The sequence below is a fragment of the Ceratotherium simum genome, chromosome 20, assembly GCF_057802395.1.
Source record: "Ceratotherium simum simum isolate JZ-2026a chromosome 20, ASM5780239v1, whole genome shotgun sequence".
Taxonomy (NCBI): domain Eukaryota; kingdom Metazoa; phylum Chordata; class Mammalia; order Perissodactyla; family Rhinocerotidae; genus Ceratotherium; species Ceratotherium simum.
In genome coordinates this window covers 21,623,172-21,640,336 of record NC_141919.1, presented here as the reverse complement: position 1 = coordinate 21,640,336, position 17,165 = coordinate 21,623,172, and the positions used below count along the sequence as shown (strand labels likewise).

The 17,165-nt window shown below is 39.2% G+C and overlaps 1 protein-coding gene across 2 annotated transcripts in view; it reads left to right on the top strand.

Moving 5' to 3' along the window:
• Positions 1–17,165, top strand: part of PIP5K1B (phosphatidylinositol-4-phosphate 5-kinase type 1 beta) — a 287,905-nt gene that overhangs the window by 52,034 nt on the left and 218,706 nt on the right. The window lies entirely within an intron of this gene.

Genomic DNA, 17,165 nt, shown 5'->3' with positions numbered 1-17,165 from the left:
ACAGGAGATGGTCAGATAAGAAAAAGTCGGACAGTTTTCCGGGCAAAGCCAAGAGTGTGCAAAAGCATGTGGCATTTGCAAGACCTGCAAATATTTCAATATGACTGAAGTGTGAGATTCATGTGGGAATGTGATGAGGCAAAGCATGTAACCTTTCTCTGCCTTAGTTCCCCATTTAGTAAAACAAAACAACACTAGCTCCCTCATGGGTTTTGTGAGTTTTAAATGAGTAAAATGCTGAGGACAGGGCCTTACGTATAAAAAGCACTTAACACATGTCAGCTGTTGGTGATGATGATGATCACGATCATGTTACATGAGGTTGAAACAGTAGGTAAGGTCTGCATAACCCATGCTAAGGAGTTTTGACAAATACTGTTGGCATGGGGAAATTGTTGAAGAATTTTTTTTAAAAAATATGATTTGCAGCTTTGTAGATATATAAACTCTGTGTTGTCATTTTGCAAGGCTGATGAGACCCTGATAAATCGGTTCATACTACTCAAACTCATCAGAGAGACTGATGAAGAAAAATGCCCTTTTATCAATTTACTCTCAAAATGGAAGCCACTCAGCATGCTGTGATAATTATGGCAATGAGGCAGTGTATTTTCTTCCCATGAATTAGTAAACCTTCTTAAGCTCCTATGTTAACATCAAATGGTCTTGTAAGTGAGGATGAGGAGTCTTGTAAATGCAGGTGAATGCTTTGCAGGGCAGGTTGCAACAGACGATGCCAACCCAGTGATCAGCCTTGCTTGCTTACTATATGTCTGCCAGACAGATGAGAATTCTCAAAGCACTTGGTTCAGGGCACCATCTTCTGTGAAAGGGCTGGAGACACTCTGATTCTCTTCTCTCTCCTTTTACAGATATCCCTTTTTGTGACATACCACCCCACACACACACTTTTTTTTTTTTAAATCATCACTTTTGTTTAAGCATGCTTTCAGGAGATGTCACCGTTTTCTATTTTATCTTGATTCTCCTTAAGTTGGCTGATCTTTGATGATATTTTGGGGCTTACTTTAACCTCAACAATTAGTAGTCTCCATAGTGGTTATTTTTTCATTGCATTCAGGAGCTAAATGGTGAGTTACTTCTAGGAATACTTAGTCAGTTAAGCCCATCCATGTGGGTGAATGCACAGTACTATTAATTACATAGGGTGGGCTTTCCATTTCTAAGTGTCATTTTCTTAACCTGTTGTTTTAATCATCTCTTAAACTAAATTTTGAAATCTGTTATATTGGGAACATATAGTTCAATGAATGAGTTGGGAGGATAAGCTTTGTCTGTTGAAGTTGCTGTATTTGTATAGCAATAAACATTATTTTATCAAAGTACTTTTGTAGGACTTTAGAATTTTAGTATCTTTCTACTGAATGCTTTAGGAATATAAACATTTATTTCACTGGATTTTCCTTACTATCATTTAGTGCTATAATGTTACTTTATACATTCTATTAAGCATTGCCAGGTCAGGCAGATTAGGCAATAATTTATCAAAACAAAAAGTAATATTGCTAACAAAGAGAATGTATTCTACTCATTCTTGATAAAGTAAATCTTTCCTTGCTCTCACCTTTATTATGTGATCTCTTAGTACCGTCTCTTAATCATAAACATGAGTGTCTCCAAAAAAATTGATCTTATGTTCAAATTGTAATTACCTTGATTTCTTTAATGATAGTTATTAAAAACACTGAAGCATTTCACACATGGTTGACGTGTGCATTTTTAAATAAAACTAAAGTTAAAAAAAAAAGAGTAAAGAAGGCCCATGTTAATTCGCTGCCTTTTGGAATATGTATCCTGAATATTGTTTTTAAACATTTAAACAAAAATGCTCTGATGGAATGCTACAATCACTGCTCATTATCTTGAATTCACTTGCAGGTCATTTGTTCTTAACTGTTAAAAGAAAGGGGGGGGGAGGGGAACATTCAACGTGTTTTTGCTCCAAAGGAAATCAGTCACAATTGTTCATAATGGGTGCTTATTTAAAAATGAAAGCTCTGAAGAAAATAAAAATGAAAGCTCTGAGAAAGGTTGCATTTTTGACTTTTAATGCTTCAGACATTACAGATGTTGACATTTTGGTGAAACAGAGCTTCCCTCTAGTATTATTTTAGTGGTCTGTTCCATGGAGCAGTTGGAGATGAGACTGTACTATAATTAAATGTTTATTAAAATGCTTATAGTTTCCTGAAAAGTTGAGTGTATAGCTGTGCTATACTGAATTCTGTGCTCTAGCAAAACATTTTATAATGACGCTCTGGTACATATTTATGTGACTACAACATGGAGAAAATGGTGGTTCTCCCTTACTTGGAATAAACTTGAGGCAAAATTCCAGCAAGAGCACCAGAGCTATTTCTAAAAATGCAAGGCATGTTTTTCTTTTTATTTTTTTAATTCTCCAGCAAAATAGGACCTAAAATTTTAAGACATAAATATAATTTATTATGGCTGTTTTGTCTATATGTAGATAATAGATCTTATAAAGTGATTTGCTGACTTATTGTGAAGGGCCAAGGGGCACGTGAAAAAAATGTCCAATTTGTTAATTTTTAAAATGCAAAAAAGTGCCACTTGTTATCTAAGTCTAAGTTTAAGAACAATAGAAATACTGAGGTCAAGTGGACGTGGAGAGCAAGCGCTCAGACTGCTGGGAATGTCAGTTGATGAAGATGATCTCAAGGGTGGTTTGTTCATCAGAAGCCTTGAAGTGTACGGATCCTCTGATCTAGCCACTCCACCTCTGGGAATTTAGCCTAAGGAAATAATTGAACAAGGGGCAAAAAAATGACAATGATATTCATTGCATTATTGTTTATAATAGCAAAAATTGGAAACCTCTCAAATTTCTATCAGTAGATAATCAAATTATGGTTCTTTTATCCATTGAATACCTTATAGCTATAGAGAATGATGCTGTGCAGGAAAAGATGGCATAGTATGGTAAGTTACAAACTAGTATGTGTAATATGGTCTCATTTATGGTTAAAAAAAACTGTGCACTGAGACTTGGTGGCTGTATATCTAACAAAATGTTAAAAGCTATCTCTGGATAGTGGATTGCAGGAAATCTTTGATCTTTGCTGATTTTTTTTCTGTGCTAATTTTTTTATATAAGAAATATAGACATTTTTTTCAAGGAAAAAAATTATTTTTAAATGTATCTGTCTTTGACTAGCACTTCTACTTTTAATAATCTGTCCTATAAGTGGGTGAGGATGCAAAGATGTTAAATAATGTTCAATGCAGCATTGTTAAAAACAGTTTTAAAAAAATTAACCTGTCTACCTATCTCCTAGTGTCAGGAATTTAAGTCAGTCATGGTATAACCATGCTTCACAGCCATTAAAATTAAAGCTGTAAATCTGGATTTATGGATATAGAACAGGCATATTAGTATAAACATTGTGCGTGTGTAGGTGGGAAGGTAAGTATGTAGACAGATAAAAGTCTGAAATGTTACATGACAAGGTCAATAGTCATTATTTCTGGGTGATGAGATTATGGATTATTTTCAACTTTTTCTTTCTATGTGTCTTTATTTTTTAAATTTTGTACGAGGAACAAATAATTCTTTTATTGCCAGAGAAAATGAAAATCAACAAAATAAGAGAACAAAAAGGAGAAATAACCAAAAAGTATTGTGAGGTACTGTGTGAAATTCTGTGGAGATAGGTGAAGTGGGTTGTATTTCCAGGAAAATTTGCTTTTTCAAAGGGGCTCCCAGGAGAGAGGGCCGAAATCAGTAACCATGGAAGAAATGAAAAAGTTATTAAAAGGTGCTTTCTAAATTCAAAATGCAAACCCCAAATGGCTTCAGTAAATTCTTCCAACATTCAAGGATATTGATTTTATTAAGTAGGGTGACCATATAATTTATCGAAAGGGGATTTAATTGGGACAATCAGTGTAAACCAAAACTGTCCCACGTAAGCCTGAACAGATGTTCGCATTTACGGTTTCAACTTTTTCTAAGCATAGAGCAAAAGGCAAACTTGCAGGTTTATTTAAGAAACCAAAATGATCTTTATACCAGAACTTCAAGAAGATAGTGTGAATGCACATACGCTGTGTACACTCACACACACTGCAGATCAATCTTCCTTATGAATATTGGGGTAAAACCCTTGAATAAAATACCATCAAGTAGAAATGTAGCAATACATTAAATACATACCATGATCAAGTGGGGTACATCACAGGAATGCGAGCTTGGTTCAGTATGGGAGAAGCTAGTCTCCATGTCAGATCAAAAAAGGAAAATTATACGGTCATCCTAATAAGTGCCAAAAATATTTTTCTAAAATTCAACATCCAATGATATATTGATCGCGGCCGTGGTTACATGACTGTGGACATTTGTCAAAACTCATTGAACTGTGTCCTTTAAAAGGGTGAATTTTATTTCATGTAAATTATGTGAATAAACTTAACTTTTATAGGAATAAATAAAATCAGTCTATGGTAACAGAAAAAAAAATCTGACACGCATTCCTGATTAAAATGAAAACGTAGTAAATTAGAATAAGTAGAATTGGTTACTTTTGTTGCTTTATTTTAAATATTTAGTCTCACACCAAACCAGCATCATATTTTGTGAAAACAGAAGAAGCATTCCCATTTAAATCAAATGCATGATAAGAATGCTCACTTTCACTGAAATTATAAACCTGACTCAGAAAGTACCAGCCAGGAGAGAAGAGAAAGAAATAATAGACATAAACATGGGAGTGGAAGTTGCAAACCTATCATTATTTGTAGATATTTAAAGTGCATGCCTAGAAAGTAGAGAATCAGCTGAAAAATTATTAGAAACAACAAGAGAAGTCAGTAAGATGACTGGCTAGTTATAACTGGTGCTGGTGGGGATAGTGGTGCGAAGAAAAGGAAAAACGGGATGCACACATCATCCACTAGGAGAGGTTTCAAAGGTATCACCCACTGTCATTCATTTGCACATGGTATGCACCAGGCCCTATGCCAAGCACAAGCAGGGCATTTTTGCTCCTATAAGACATGGCTGCTGCCCTCTCTTAAAAAGCATATGGCCAGAGACAGGGTTTGAGTATAAATAAAAATGACAAAACATTATGGAAAGAGAAGAGGAATGGCAGTTCTGGGAAAAGACGGCTGAGACTGTAAAGTAAGGGGAGAAAAGAATGGGTTTTCAGAGGTCATGAGCTTGTGCCCCAGAGCCTAAGCCAGCCTTTATATCCTTTTGATCAGGCCCACCCCATGTGTTAGCTTTTTAATTTTTTTTTTGATTTTAAAATCTACAAATTGTGAGAGTCCACATTTTAAAAAATCTGGATTTTCAACCTCTCTTGAAAAATTAGAAGCTCGAGCAATGTATGACACCCTTTTCTGCCAGGGCAGCAGTCGGCTGGAAGTGAGCAGTGTCTGCCCGCCTCCTTTGGATGCCCAAGGGTTCTCCAGTCTGCTAAGTGCAAATGCTGTTTCTCTGATGCTATCACTCCTTCTGTCTGCCTGCCCTTGGAAGCATTTCAGTTGTTGATAAGAAACTCAAGAGAGGTACTGGGCAAACTTGCCACGCTCTTAGTTGTAAAGCAGTGTCTATAGGAGTTGACTAAGTCACCCTGTTGCAAAAAGTGATAGAAGCATTTGAGCAAATTATGAAATATTTGCTTCATTAAATGCACAACTTGTTCATACCCAATAATACATCCAGATTTCCCTCATCTTTTTTTTTTTTTTGAGGAAGATTGGCCCTGAGCTAACATCTGTTGCCAATCTTCCTCCTTTTTTTTTCCTTTTTCTCCCCATAGCCCCAGTAGATAGTTGTATGTCGTGGTTGTACGTCCTTCTAGTTGCCCTATGTGGAATACCACCTCAGCATGGCTTGATGAGTGGTGAGTACGTCTGTGCCCAGGATTCGAACAGGCGAACCTTTGCCACGAAGGGGAGCACGCGAACTTAATCGCTACACCACCGGGCTGGCCCCCTAATCTTACTTTTAAAATTGGAAAATTGTTATTTTTAAAATTAAAAGGTTGAGGGCCCATCTTTGCAGGAAACTAGCCGTTGTCTACATCTCCCTCAGTGTATTCTTCCTTCTGAATTCTGCAGTATGTGTGGAATTCTTTTTAGCCCAGAGAAATCTTTCTGTTCTTTGACACATCATTAAGATTGAGCCTTTAGGTTTTACACATTCCAAAAGCAAATTAAATAGGAAAAATGGGACAGGCTTTCACTGTCACTTATGCTGTGGGGTTTTTTTCTAGCTTATATTTTATGTCTGGCTGCCTAGAAGCAATAGCATTAATTGCATTTTCCCTTCATTTTTGCTGAAGAAAGGGAGAAGTTATATTGTCAGTGATGGAGTAGATTAAACGTAAGCAGCACTCTGAAACTCTAACTAGCTATTATTTATGAAGAAAAGAACAATGTAATTTCCCCAGATTTGACGGATCTAAAGCTAAAGGTTATTTTATAGACTTTAAATAAGTATTTATAACCTATTACTTGTGCCCTCAAAATTCCATCTCCTCCATCCACTCCAGGGCTTTCCGTCTCAATTTTCTTTGTATCGTCAGTATTTCTCTTACCACTAGTCACTTCCCGCGAAAGAAAAAAAGCTTAAGAAACCCTGTCCTTAAGAACCCTTCCATGACCCGTCATTGGTGACATTTTATTGCTTGCTTTCCTCTCATTCTACGCAAAAGCACCTGGCACCCAGTCAGAACTTGAAAAATGATTTCTCAATTTGAGTCAGCCAAATTTTTCAAAGCATAGTCTATCTGGTTGCCTCCAGTTTCTCACTGTCTACCTAGGGTCCAGCTCCTTCAACCTGATTTTTCTGCACTCTCTCCCTCTACCTCTACTGGACTCCTCTTTCCAAGATCACCAGGTGTCTTCCAGGCACTAAAAAAACTCCACAATCCTTATATTCTTAAACATTTCTGCCACCTTTGGCAAGTGTCAAATGTCCTATGTGTAACAAGCAGCACTCGTGGGATTAATTAGAACTCCTCTTTATTTTTGCCTCTCTCTGTAAATTAATTCAATGGCGAAAGGTCTACTCTTGCTTCTTAGTGTAAAACTCAGGAACCTGTCTGCTCACTCTTAGGCAATAAAATGTTCTACTGCCACTTTAAACCACTGTTTCCAGCTGGTTTCTCAAATATCAGGTGCCACACAATTGGCAAAGCCTCCGCCTTGATTTAAGCTACTCCCTTCTCTTGGTGAGGGCCTGCTGCAGGCAAAATGTCTCAGCTCCTGAGGATGGGGTGCCCTTCTCCTCCTCTGTCTCCCTGCCTTTTCCATCTTGCTGAGGTTCTGACTTCTCCCGATCAAAACAGGGATAGGAAGGAGTCCGGATGATAGAAAAACAAAAATTCTTGCTCTAAGGTCTTACTCAACTAGTACTATTGTAAGATGGCTTCTCATGCTCCAAATTGGCAGGTTAAAGTGGACTTTCTTGGGGTGTTTTTTTCAAGGATTCTTTGTAGACCTTCTGCTCGTCCCCTCACTCAGCTAAGAGCTCTCTCCTCTTCTAAACTATTAGTACTTTTTTTTTTTTTTTTTTTTAAAGATTTTATTTATTCAGTTTTTCCCCCCAAAGCCCCAGTAGACAGTTGTATGTCATAGGTTCACATCCCTCTAGTTGCTGTACGTGGGACTCGGCCTCACGTTGGATGGAGAAGCGGTGCCTCGGGGCGCTCCCGGGATCCGAACCCGGGCCGCCAGCATCAGAGCGCGCACACTTTAACCGCCAAGCCACGGAGCCGGCCCTAAACTATTAGTACTTTAATAAGTATTTACAAGCGGTAGAGATGCTTGTTACCCTAATCGTTTCCAACCTTGGGAGCACATCAGATTCACTTGGAGAATTTTTTTTTTTTTTTAATAAAAATGCCACTACTCTGCCCCAGGCCTCTTGAGTGGGAATCTCCATATTAGGGCTCTGTTGTGTTTGTTTTTAAAAATTCCACAGATGACTCTGATGCTCACTAAAGGCTGAGGGCACAAGATCTAGCCTATATTATAGTTAATAATGTGCAGCTTACCTCCTTCCTGGACTTGCAGCTTCCCTGGGGTCTTTTTCATCTTTATAATACCCTCTAAGAGCCTTAATCATAACAGATTTAGAGTGTGGCATGAAGGAATTTGAAATCTCTTGGTTCTACCAGAGCAGCTTTGTTCCCAGTATTTGTTCAGTCTTCAAATTGAGCTGCATATAGTTCCAGTGCTCAATAAATATTGGATGAGGAGCTGGCTCGATGGTTGGTGCCTAGGAAAGAGAAGTGGGACAACAGTCTAGTTACATAAGATGTACTGGTTATGGTTCCAGGATCTGTTTTGAGAAATGTCATGTCTGGCTGTGTTCTAAGAGCTTCACGCATATTACTTCAATTAATGTTCACAACAGTCATTTGATAGATGGACCATTATCCTCATTTTTTAGGTGAAGAAACTGAGTCTCAAAGAGGGTAAGTAACTTAACCCCCAAGGTCACACATGCATAAGTTACAGTCAATATGTAAACCCAGGTTCTCTTCAGAGCCCAATTTCTTAAATACTATTGTTCTTTTCATTCAAAGGGATTAGAGCTTTAGAGAAATTTGGGGAGATATTAGGGTTAGCCAATTCCTCTCTCCTTCCCTCCTGCCATCCTCCTTTTCAGTCTGCCTGCCCCTCTGAAGTCTGCCCTCCTGCCCTATAGGGAGACATTAATGAAAGAATTTTAGCAAAAGGAAGGGGGTGTACCTTGGTGAGATTATTTCAGAAAATTCACTCTGGCAGCATTTATGCAGATTAGGTAAGGTTGGAGCCATCCTAACATGAGCAAGACTCAAGTGAAGCTACTGCAGGGTTTGGGGGTGGAGACAGAATGCTTTAGTAACAGAGGCGGAAAGGAAGAGAAAGATATCGGATGTTAAGCAGGTAAAATTGAAGAGATTTAGTGATGGATTAGATGAGAGACATGAAGGAGAGGAGAGATCCAGAATATGTCGAGTTTTGATGTGGTTGTCTGGAGAGATTGTTGTGTAATTCATTCTCAAGAGTAGTAGTAGATCTGGGGTAGGGAGAAGTGAGTTCATTCATAGATAAGTTTGAAGGACCTGTGGAACATACAGTGGAAATGTCCAGTAGGTAGTTATTTATCACAGTCTTGATATCAGCCCTACTAGGGGTATAAATCTGAGAGACATCAGCAATTGGTCATACTTAAAACCATGGAAGTAGATGCTATTGATTAGAGAAAGAGTTTAAAGTGAAAGAGGAACCTGGGGGGCATATATTAGGAAGCAATCCTTAAGAATTTAATAAGGCATCCTGACTCTGTCCTGATGTCTTTTTGACCTTGAAGAAATCACTGGCTCTCTCGGAACCTTAGTTTCCTTGCTGATAAAGGTTAGTATAGGGCATTTCTAAAGCTCCTTTTAGGTCTAACATTCTGTGATTCTAATCTTTTGCATTCGTTTTCATGACTGCTTTGGGACAAGTAGGGCATTTATTAATTGCTTCATTTTGTAACCTCACTAGTATCTGTAAGCCCATGCAATTACATGAACCCCTCATCTGTCTTTCTGATAAGCAGAGTGATTATCTTGTCCATATAAACTCCACCAATATGTTCTTGAAAGATAACCTGGAGCACTATGCATGTGGCAGGTCAGAGGAGTCTAAGTGTATTTCATGAGAGGCAGTAGGGATGGTGACTAGAGCTCAGCTTCTGAAGCCAGACCCCTGGACTCCAGTTCCTCTACCATAACTGGTTATGTCACCTCAGGCGACTTAGTTAACTTCTCTGTTCCTCGTTTCTGTCATCTATAAAAGGAGGATAATAATCCTAGAGATGGTATAGGGATTAAATGAGTTAATGTGCACACAGTACTTAGAAGGGTACCTGGCACATATGCCCTCAGTAAATGCAAGCTACTATTGTATAATGATGCTAATGACGATAACATTGTCTGGTGAAAAGTGTGTTAATTGTAAGGGCAGAAGTCTACTATCTTAGACTTTTAATTTTCAAAAGGAGAGTAAAGAAGGAAAGTCTGCACCACTTCCTAGTAAGTGGGAATTTTCAGATGGCTGAACTCCATGGGTGGTAAAAATTCATTTCCTACTAACAAATTGAGCTGCAGGTGAAAAAGGCAAACTGATCCTGAATTACAGTAGCATTCAGTTCACAAATTAGTTGGTATGAGGGAGGAGGAATTAGAGCGCCCTCGTCCTTAATACTCTTTGTTTTTGTTGCATTTTCTTATCATTGTTAGCTTAATGTGAGCTGGGTGAAGGAAGAACAAATGATGAACTGCCCTCTTTCTCAGTAATAAACTTTGCCATCTTAAAGTGTCTTAGAGGTTATGTGGCTCTTGGCTGTGCAGTTGTCACCCTCTAAAGCCAAAAAACTCCCTAAAGCATGTAGCTTATGAATCTTTAGGTCTTGGGGACAGCAGCTTCAAACTTCTTTGGAACATTTGACCTGCTCCTCAGAACATCCCTACAGGGTATCAACTACATGGAGGAAAAGATATATCTTGATGAATGGTAACTATTGAAACTTGTTGAATCTTTTTTCACTTTCTTCCTGTTGACTCCTCTCATTTTGTCTGAGAGAAGCTGAGTTCAACTTGTTTGTAAGGCAAAGGCAAATGTGTGTCGCTGTGCAGTTGATCATTCGCCAGGAAGAACAGTAGCCTGACAGCAGTAATTCAAAACAGGGTTTAAAATGAATAAGAATAAGCCTATGGGATTAGTCCCAAATGAACAGTTCAACGGGACCAGGGAGGGTGGCTGCTGCAGTCGGGGATTAACAAATGGCTTGCTGTGGGGAATAGTATTCCCTGATCCAGTCACATTTTTAGTTACTGATGGCTGCTCTACTGCGTGGGTCCATCTCTTTTCAGAAAGACTCAGAGAGTGAAATTCTTAGAAATGTGGTTTTTCTTATTTCTGCTTCTCAGAAACTGTCTACCTGATTGCAGAGGAGTCTTTCAGTTCATACTTTCTGGACCACAGAAATGTATGCCTCTAAAAATGACTACGGTCTCAGGGAAGAAGATGAAGAGAGAATTTTCTTCCACAGAATCAAACTGAAAGAAGAAAACAAAGGAAGCCCTCGGGTGAGAGTAGTGGACAAGTGGGCAGGATCATTTTGTGATCATTGGCACTGAGGATTTTAATAGAGAGAAACCTGTTTGTATAGGTCGTTACTGTCTGCACCGCCTGTTATGGACATTGTGTCATTTGGTCCTTACAAAGACGTGGTGTCCTCACTTCATAAATGAGAAAAGTGAAGCCCAGAGAGGTTGGCAGACTTGTCCAAAGTCACAGTGCTGGAAGTCTGATGGTCTGACTCCAGGTTTTGTACTTTTTTTGCTATGGTTCTGCTGTGCGCTAATATGTTGGACTCTTATAGAAGTTCCCCAAACACTCAGCTGGACGGCCCAACTAGATTTGTAGCTTTGGCATGTTTTCAAGGTAACTTTATACGTTATCCATAAAGCCGTCAGTTCCTTTTTCCTTCTTCCAGATGGATTAATCCTTCAAGGCAAAGACAGCAGACAGGCAGAGAGAGGCATACAGCCACAGAAAAGGACACCAGTCCTAACCCTGGTTATTGCCAAAGAGAAGGCACCAAAAACTGGCCACTGCCTAAAATGTATAAAATCAGTGAGGAACAAGGAGTGATATCAACTCATTTTTCTATTCTATTCAAAAGACTTAACAGAGTAGAGTGGGGGCTGGATGGCTATTTTTAATATCTTCCTGGATATTTTCCTTGAAAAAAGTTGAACAAAGTCACAACAATCCATTTATTTGTTTACTTGAGATTTGCTGGGGGCCTAGGCTGTGAGCTTCTTGCAGCAGGCCTTTGAGGCCCTTCTTAGCTTTTTACTTCCTCTATGTGATGGGCGTGGCTCCATGCAAGTGGTGTGATGGCTTTTAGCTGTTACCAAACATGAAAGGTGAGAGGGGTCAAAAGCCCCTTGGTCAACTTCCGCTTTGATTTTCAAATCCTTGCTGTCGCTTGAACGTTTTAAGGATTAGATTAAGCAACCTGGAGGGCAAATACCATGGATAGTATCTGCACCTAGCCGCTCTCAGTAATTGGAGAGGGAATGGTCAATAAGTTTCTGAGATCATCTACTATTTTTCTTTCATCATGATAACAAAAGAAGTTTCCTTGTGGCTAAAATCACATCCTTAAACACAATTCTCCTTCTTCCCATGTATAACTGCCCCCGCCCCAGTTCCTTTGATGTTAGTTTAACTCTGTTCCATTTCATGGATTGTGCTAGGAGGATATTGCAGAGCCAGCTTTGACTGAGCAGGATCCACTAAGATTGCAGTTGAGAAAGTCAAAGCCCATAAAATAGGCTTCAGTCCCCCTGTATGCCTTCTTAGAAATAACTAACTTTGAGGGCACTGTGCGAACAGGACCAAGGAGAGCCAGTGGTGCTGTTGGTGATCTGTAACAGGCCTCAGACAAGTATCCAGTGTCTATATGAGGCTGCTGGAGTCTATTGGTGTTTACGGCCCCAGTGAAGTGTAGCTTGAGGTAGGGGTGTGTGTGTGTGTTTCTGTCTCCATTCTTTCTACTGTCAAGGCCAGCTAGCTGTTCTTCCACTGATACTGTTGTGTATCAGATTGGAAGCTCAACGTTCCAGTTGAGAGTCAGACTTATGGTTAGTGTTTGAACAAAATATCTTCCTTCCTATTGAAGTACATTCTTCTGTTCTGTCCTCCATTTACATTCTAAGTTCCTGTTCTCTTTTCTATATCAAGAACATTTTGAGGTCTAACTTCATACACAATAAATTTTTACATATGTGTACACCTGTGCAACCAGCACCCAGATCAGGATATGGAACATTTCCTTGTGCCTCTCCTAATCAGTAGTCCTAAGGGTAACCACTATTTTGACTTCTACCACCATAGATTGATTTTGGCTGTTCTTGAACTTCATAAAAATGGGGTCATAGAGTATATACTCTTGGGTTTGATTTCTTTCACTTGACATTATACTGTAACTCATCCATGTTGTTGAGTAAAGAATTCCATTGTACAATTTATGCACCCATTCAACTGTTCATGAACATTTGAGTTGTTTCCATTTTGTGGCTATTACAAATAATAATGCAAGGAACATTCTTGTACATGACTTTTAGTAGACATAAGCACGCATTTCTTCTTGGGTATATACCCAGGAGTGGAATTGCTCAGTCATAGAGCGTTCATATATTTTCTTTCCATAAGTACTGTCAAACAATCTTCCTAAGTAGTTGCACCAGTTAACACTTCTAAGTTCCTATACTTTGAAAATACAGTTTTCCTCTGCAATATTTTTATTCTAGGCTGGTGATGCTAGTTAATATGGACTGTTGAGATATTTGCCAGGCCATCTCAGGTTATATATGTGCATACACACGTTTGTATTTGACATTCCTTCAGTATGGATTCAGAAGTGGATATTTGCCTTGCCATAGGCATGGGGGTTTAATAGTGAAAAACTGCTGCTAGGAATTAAAAGGAAACTACCTGTTAGTTTAAGAAAATATAATATTAATCACAATACAGTTTAACTATTGAATAGACCTCTGATTTTATAACTTGGGAGTGAGCATGAATATGAGCTGTCTAAGTGTGGTATTTAATTCATACCCAGAGTGAAACCAGAAGGATGAATTGACCCAGGGACAATTTCCTGAATCCTGCCTCTGGCGTGATTCATTTGCAACAGGCTGAATTGCGACTGCTGTTTTCTCTCACTTATCCTTTATTCGTTTGAGAGGAAGCAGTAACTAAATATATTAAACACTGCTTAGAATCCTCAGCATTGGGCATTTTAATTCTATCAAGTGTGTGTCAGCATATGATTGAAAAAGAATGGAAACTTAGGGCTTCAGTTGCTCAGTTCACCTCATGGTTAGTTCAAGTAATCTACCTTTGTGGGCTGGAGGGCACTATCACTAATAATAATAATCTCGATAAAAGAATTGTCCAAGTAAGGAGTACTTAAGAATCAGTCTAGAAAAGGCTGTTACACTGGATTTTCAAATAATGGAGTTCTCTGCCCTTTTGGACAAAACTACTTTAGTCTGTTCATTCATTCATCATTCATTCGCACAATGAATTCAACAACTACTGATTGAGTGCTATGTATCAGGCCCTGTTCTAGATACTGGGTGTACAGCAGGAAACAAGGCAAAGGCCTTGCTCTCCTGGAGCTGACCTTCTCAAGGATGGGAGGCAAGAAAACAATGTATACATATGTGCCATGTAACGCTGTGGAGGAAAATAAAAACAGAGTAAGGGGCATGGGAGTGAGTGCAGGCCTGGTGTTGGGAACTGCTGTTGCTTTTTACAAGGTAAGGTCAGAGAAAGGCTCTCAGTCAATGACATTTATGCAGAGACCTGAAGGGATGGAGCAGTATGAACATCCACTGGAAGAAGAGTAAGCCAAGTGGGGGGCTGTGGTGCCTGGTGGGCTGAGGGAGGCCTCTACAGTTGGACGGGAGGCAGTGAGGGAGAGAATAGTTGTAAGTGGGCTCAGAGAGACAGCAGGGACCCAGAGCAGATAGGGCTCTATAGACCATTATAATGACCTCGGCTTTTTCTCTGAGTGAGAATCCACCAAAGGGTTTTGAACAGAGAAGTGACTATTCAAGTCTTAATTTTTTAAGGATTGCCTTGAACATTGGGTGGAGAATTGACTGCAGACAAGGGTAGAAATAAGGAAATGAGTGAAGATCACTCATAGGTGTGTGCAGGCAAGAATCAAATGGCATAGATGTTTGATTTTGTGGACTTAGCACCATCTCTGTGCTTTATTAGTAAAGATGATACTTGTTTATCCAGCCACAGATGAACAGTGTCAACACATTTGAGCCACATTAGTAATAATTTAGTAATATGCAAATTAGCAATATGCTATGGCTATTATAAAGTAAGTTCTATAGTTAATGCTTTTTTATGTTTACTATTAATTTTCTTCTGGAAGCTCTTCCTCCTCTCTCCCATTTTCATTTAATAATGTTGTACCATTCTTTCAGCTGCTCACACTTGAACTCCAGTCACTTGTGACTCCGCTCTTCATCCTCTGTACCTCCAGGCAGTCAGGTGCTGTTGTTACCTTCCTGTCTCCCCAATCCATCTCCTTTTTCTGCCATTCCCAACTTTAGTTTAGACTCTCCTTTTATCTCCGAGGTAGCCGTCAAATTCTCCTTCTCTAACCCATGGGAAATGCAGCAAAAAGAACATAGGTTTTGATGCGAGACCTTGATTCAGATTGGTTCAGTTCTTTGTTCTGCCATGTAGCTGCAGGGCCTTTTGCAATTTTTGAACTTCAATTGTTCCTCTCTAAAATGAGCATCACAATATCTAATTTATAGGACTGCAATGAGGATTCAGTGGGACTTGGGAGTGTTTCAGGTGCCGGGCAGGTTGTGGGCACTTAGAAAATGTTGGTTCTTTCCACCTTCTGGCGTTCCACTTCATCCTTGATCTGCCTGGCGGGTCCTGAAGTATAACTCTCGTTGTGTCATTTCTCTGGTCAGAAGCCTTCCGTGGTTCCCTATATGCCTCACATGCTAAATACAGGCACTTTTGCCCGGCATTCAGAGCTCCAATTCTCTCACTCCAACTTCAATTCCCAGCTTTTTCCCATTACCATTCTTCTCCACGTACTTCATGTATTAGCCAAATTCTGTATTTTATTATCATGCTGCCACTTCTCTGTAAAGTGTCCTCTCTCTATTAAAATCATACCTATCCTTCAAATCCTGCCTCAAATACCATTGCCTTCACAAAGCTGCCAACAATCTGGAAGCGGTTTCTCCTAGTCCTGAAGCGTCGTTTCACCTAAAGAGGTAACGTGGTGCCCAGGCTCTGGAGCCAGAAAGCCCAGGTCCTGCTACTTACTGTCATCCTGGGGACATTCCTTAATCTCTGCATCTGTTTCCCCTGTAAAATGAGGACGGTAATACCTACCTCATAGGGTTGTTGTGAGGATTAAATGAGATACTACATGTGAAGCACTTTGAATAGTGCCTGGCACTTGAAAAGCTTAAATCAGTTTCTATATAATTATAGGCATGAATAATCAAAATTATTTTATCATCAGGCCCTTTTTACAGAGACTTCAAATTAAAAGCTGTTTGAGATGCAGTGGAAAGAGGCATGGACTAGGAACTAAGGGACCTGGATTCTAGTGCTGGTTCCTGCTACTAACTAAGCTGTGTGATGCTGAATATGTCACTTAGGCTCTCTAGATCTTACTTTCTTCAGCTGCAAAAAGAGAGGGATGAACAAAAATCACTAAGCTCTCTTTCAGTTCAGATAGCCACATGAATATCTAATAGGCACCTCCAACTCAAATCGACCAAAACAGAACTCTTAATTTCCACTTCTCTAAATGCACTCCTTCCCTATCTCAGTAAATGATACTACCATCTACCCAGTTTAAGTAAAAAAACCAATGAGTTGCCTTTGAATTGTCTGTTTCTTTCACCATCTAAATCTAAGCCATCTGCAAATCCTATTGGTTCTACTTTGAAAACATATCCTGATTCCATCTACTTCTCCCCATCACCACTGCTGCCACCCTAGTCCAATAATCTCTTGTCTGTACCGTTGCCATAGGTTCCTAATCCGTCTTTCTGCCTGCACTCTTGCCCTCTTTCAGTCTATTTTCCATAGAGCTAAAGTGATATTTAAAACCTAAACCAGATAATATCACTCTCCTGCTTAAAACTCCCCAGTGGCTTTTCATCCTACTTAGAATGAGATCCAAACTCCTGTACCCCTTTATACAACTCTCCCCTTATGCTTCAGCTGCATGGCCCTTTTATCTTCTCCTGCCAGTTCACCACTCATTTCTTTCTTTCTTTTCCCTCCAGTAGAAATTAAATGTCCTCATATTAGGGCCCATTTCCTAGCACAGTGCCTGGCACATAGAAGATATGCAGAAAAAAATTGACTGACTGAATATATGAAGGAATAAATATAAACCCATTTTAATGAGATATCAAAGTTTATATTAATTACATGAGCCAAGGATTGTGTTTATTTTTAAAGACCTACTGATTCTGTCTTCATTTAATCCCTCATACTGAATGAACATTATTGAGCCCGTATGCTTCTGCATGAAATATGACTGTAAATAAAACAAT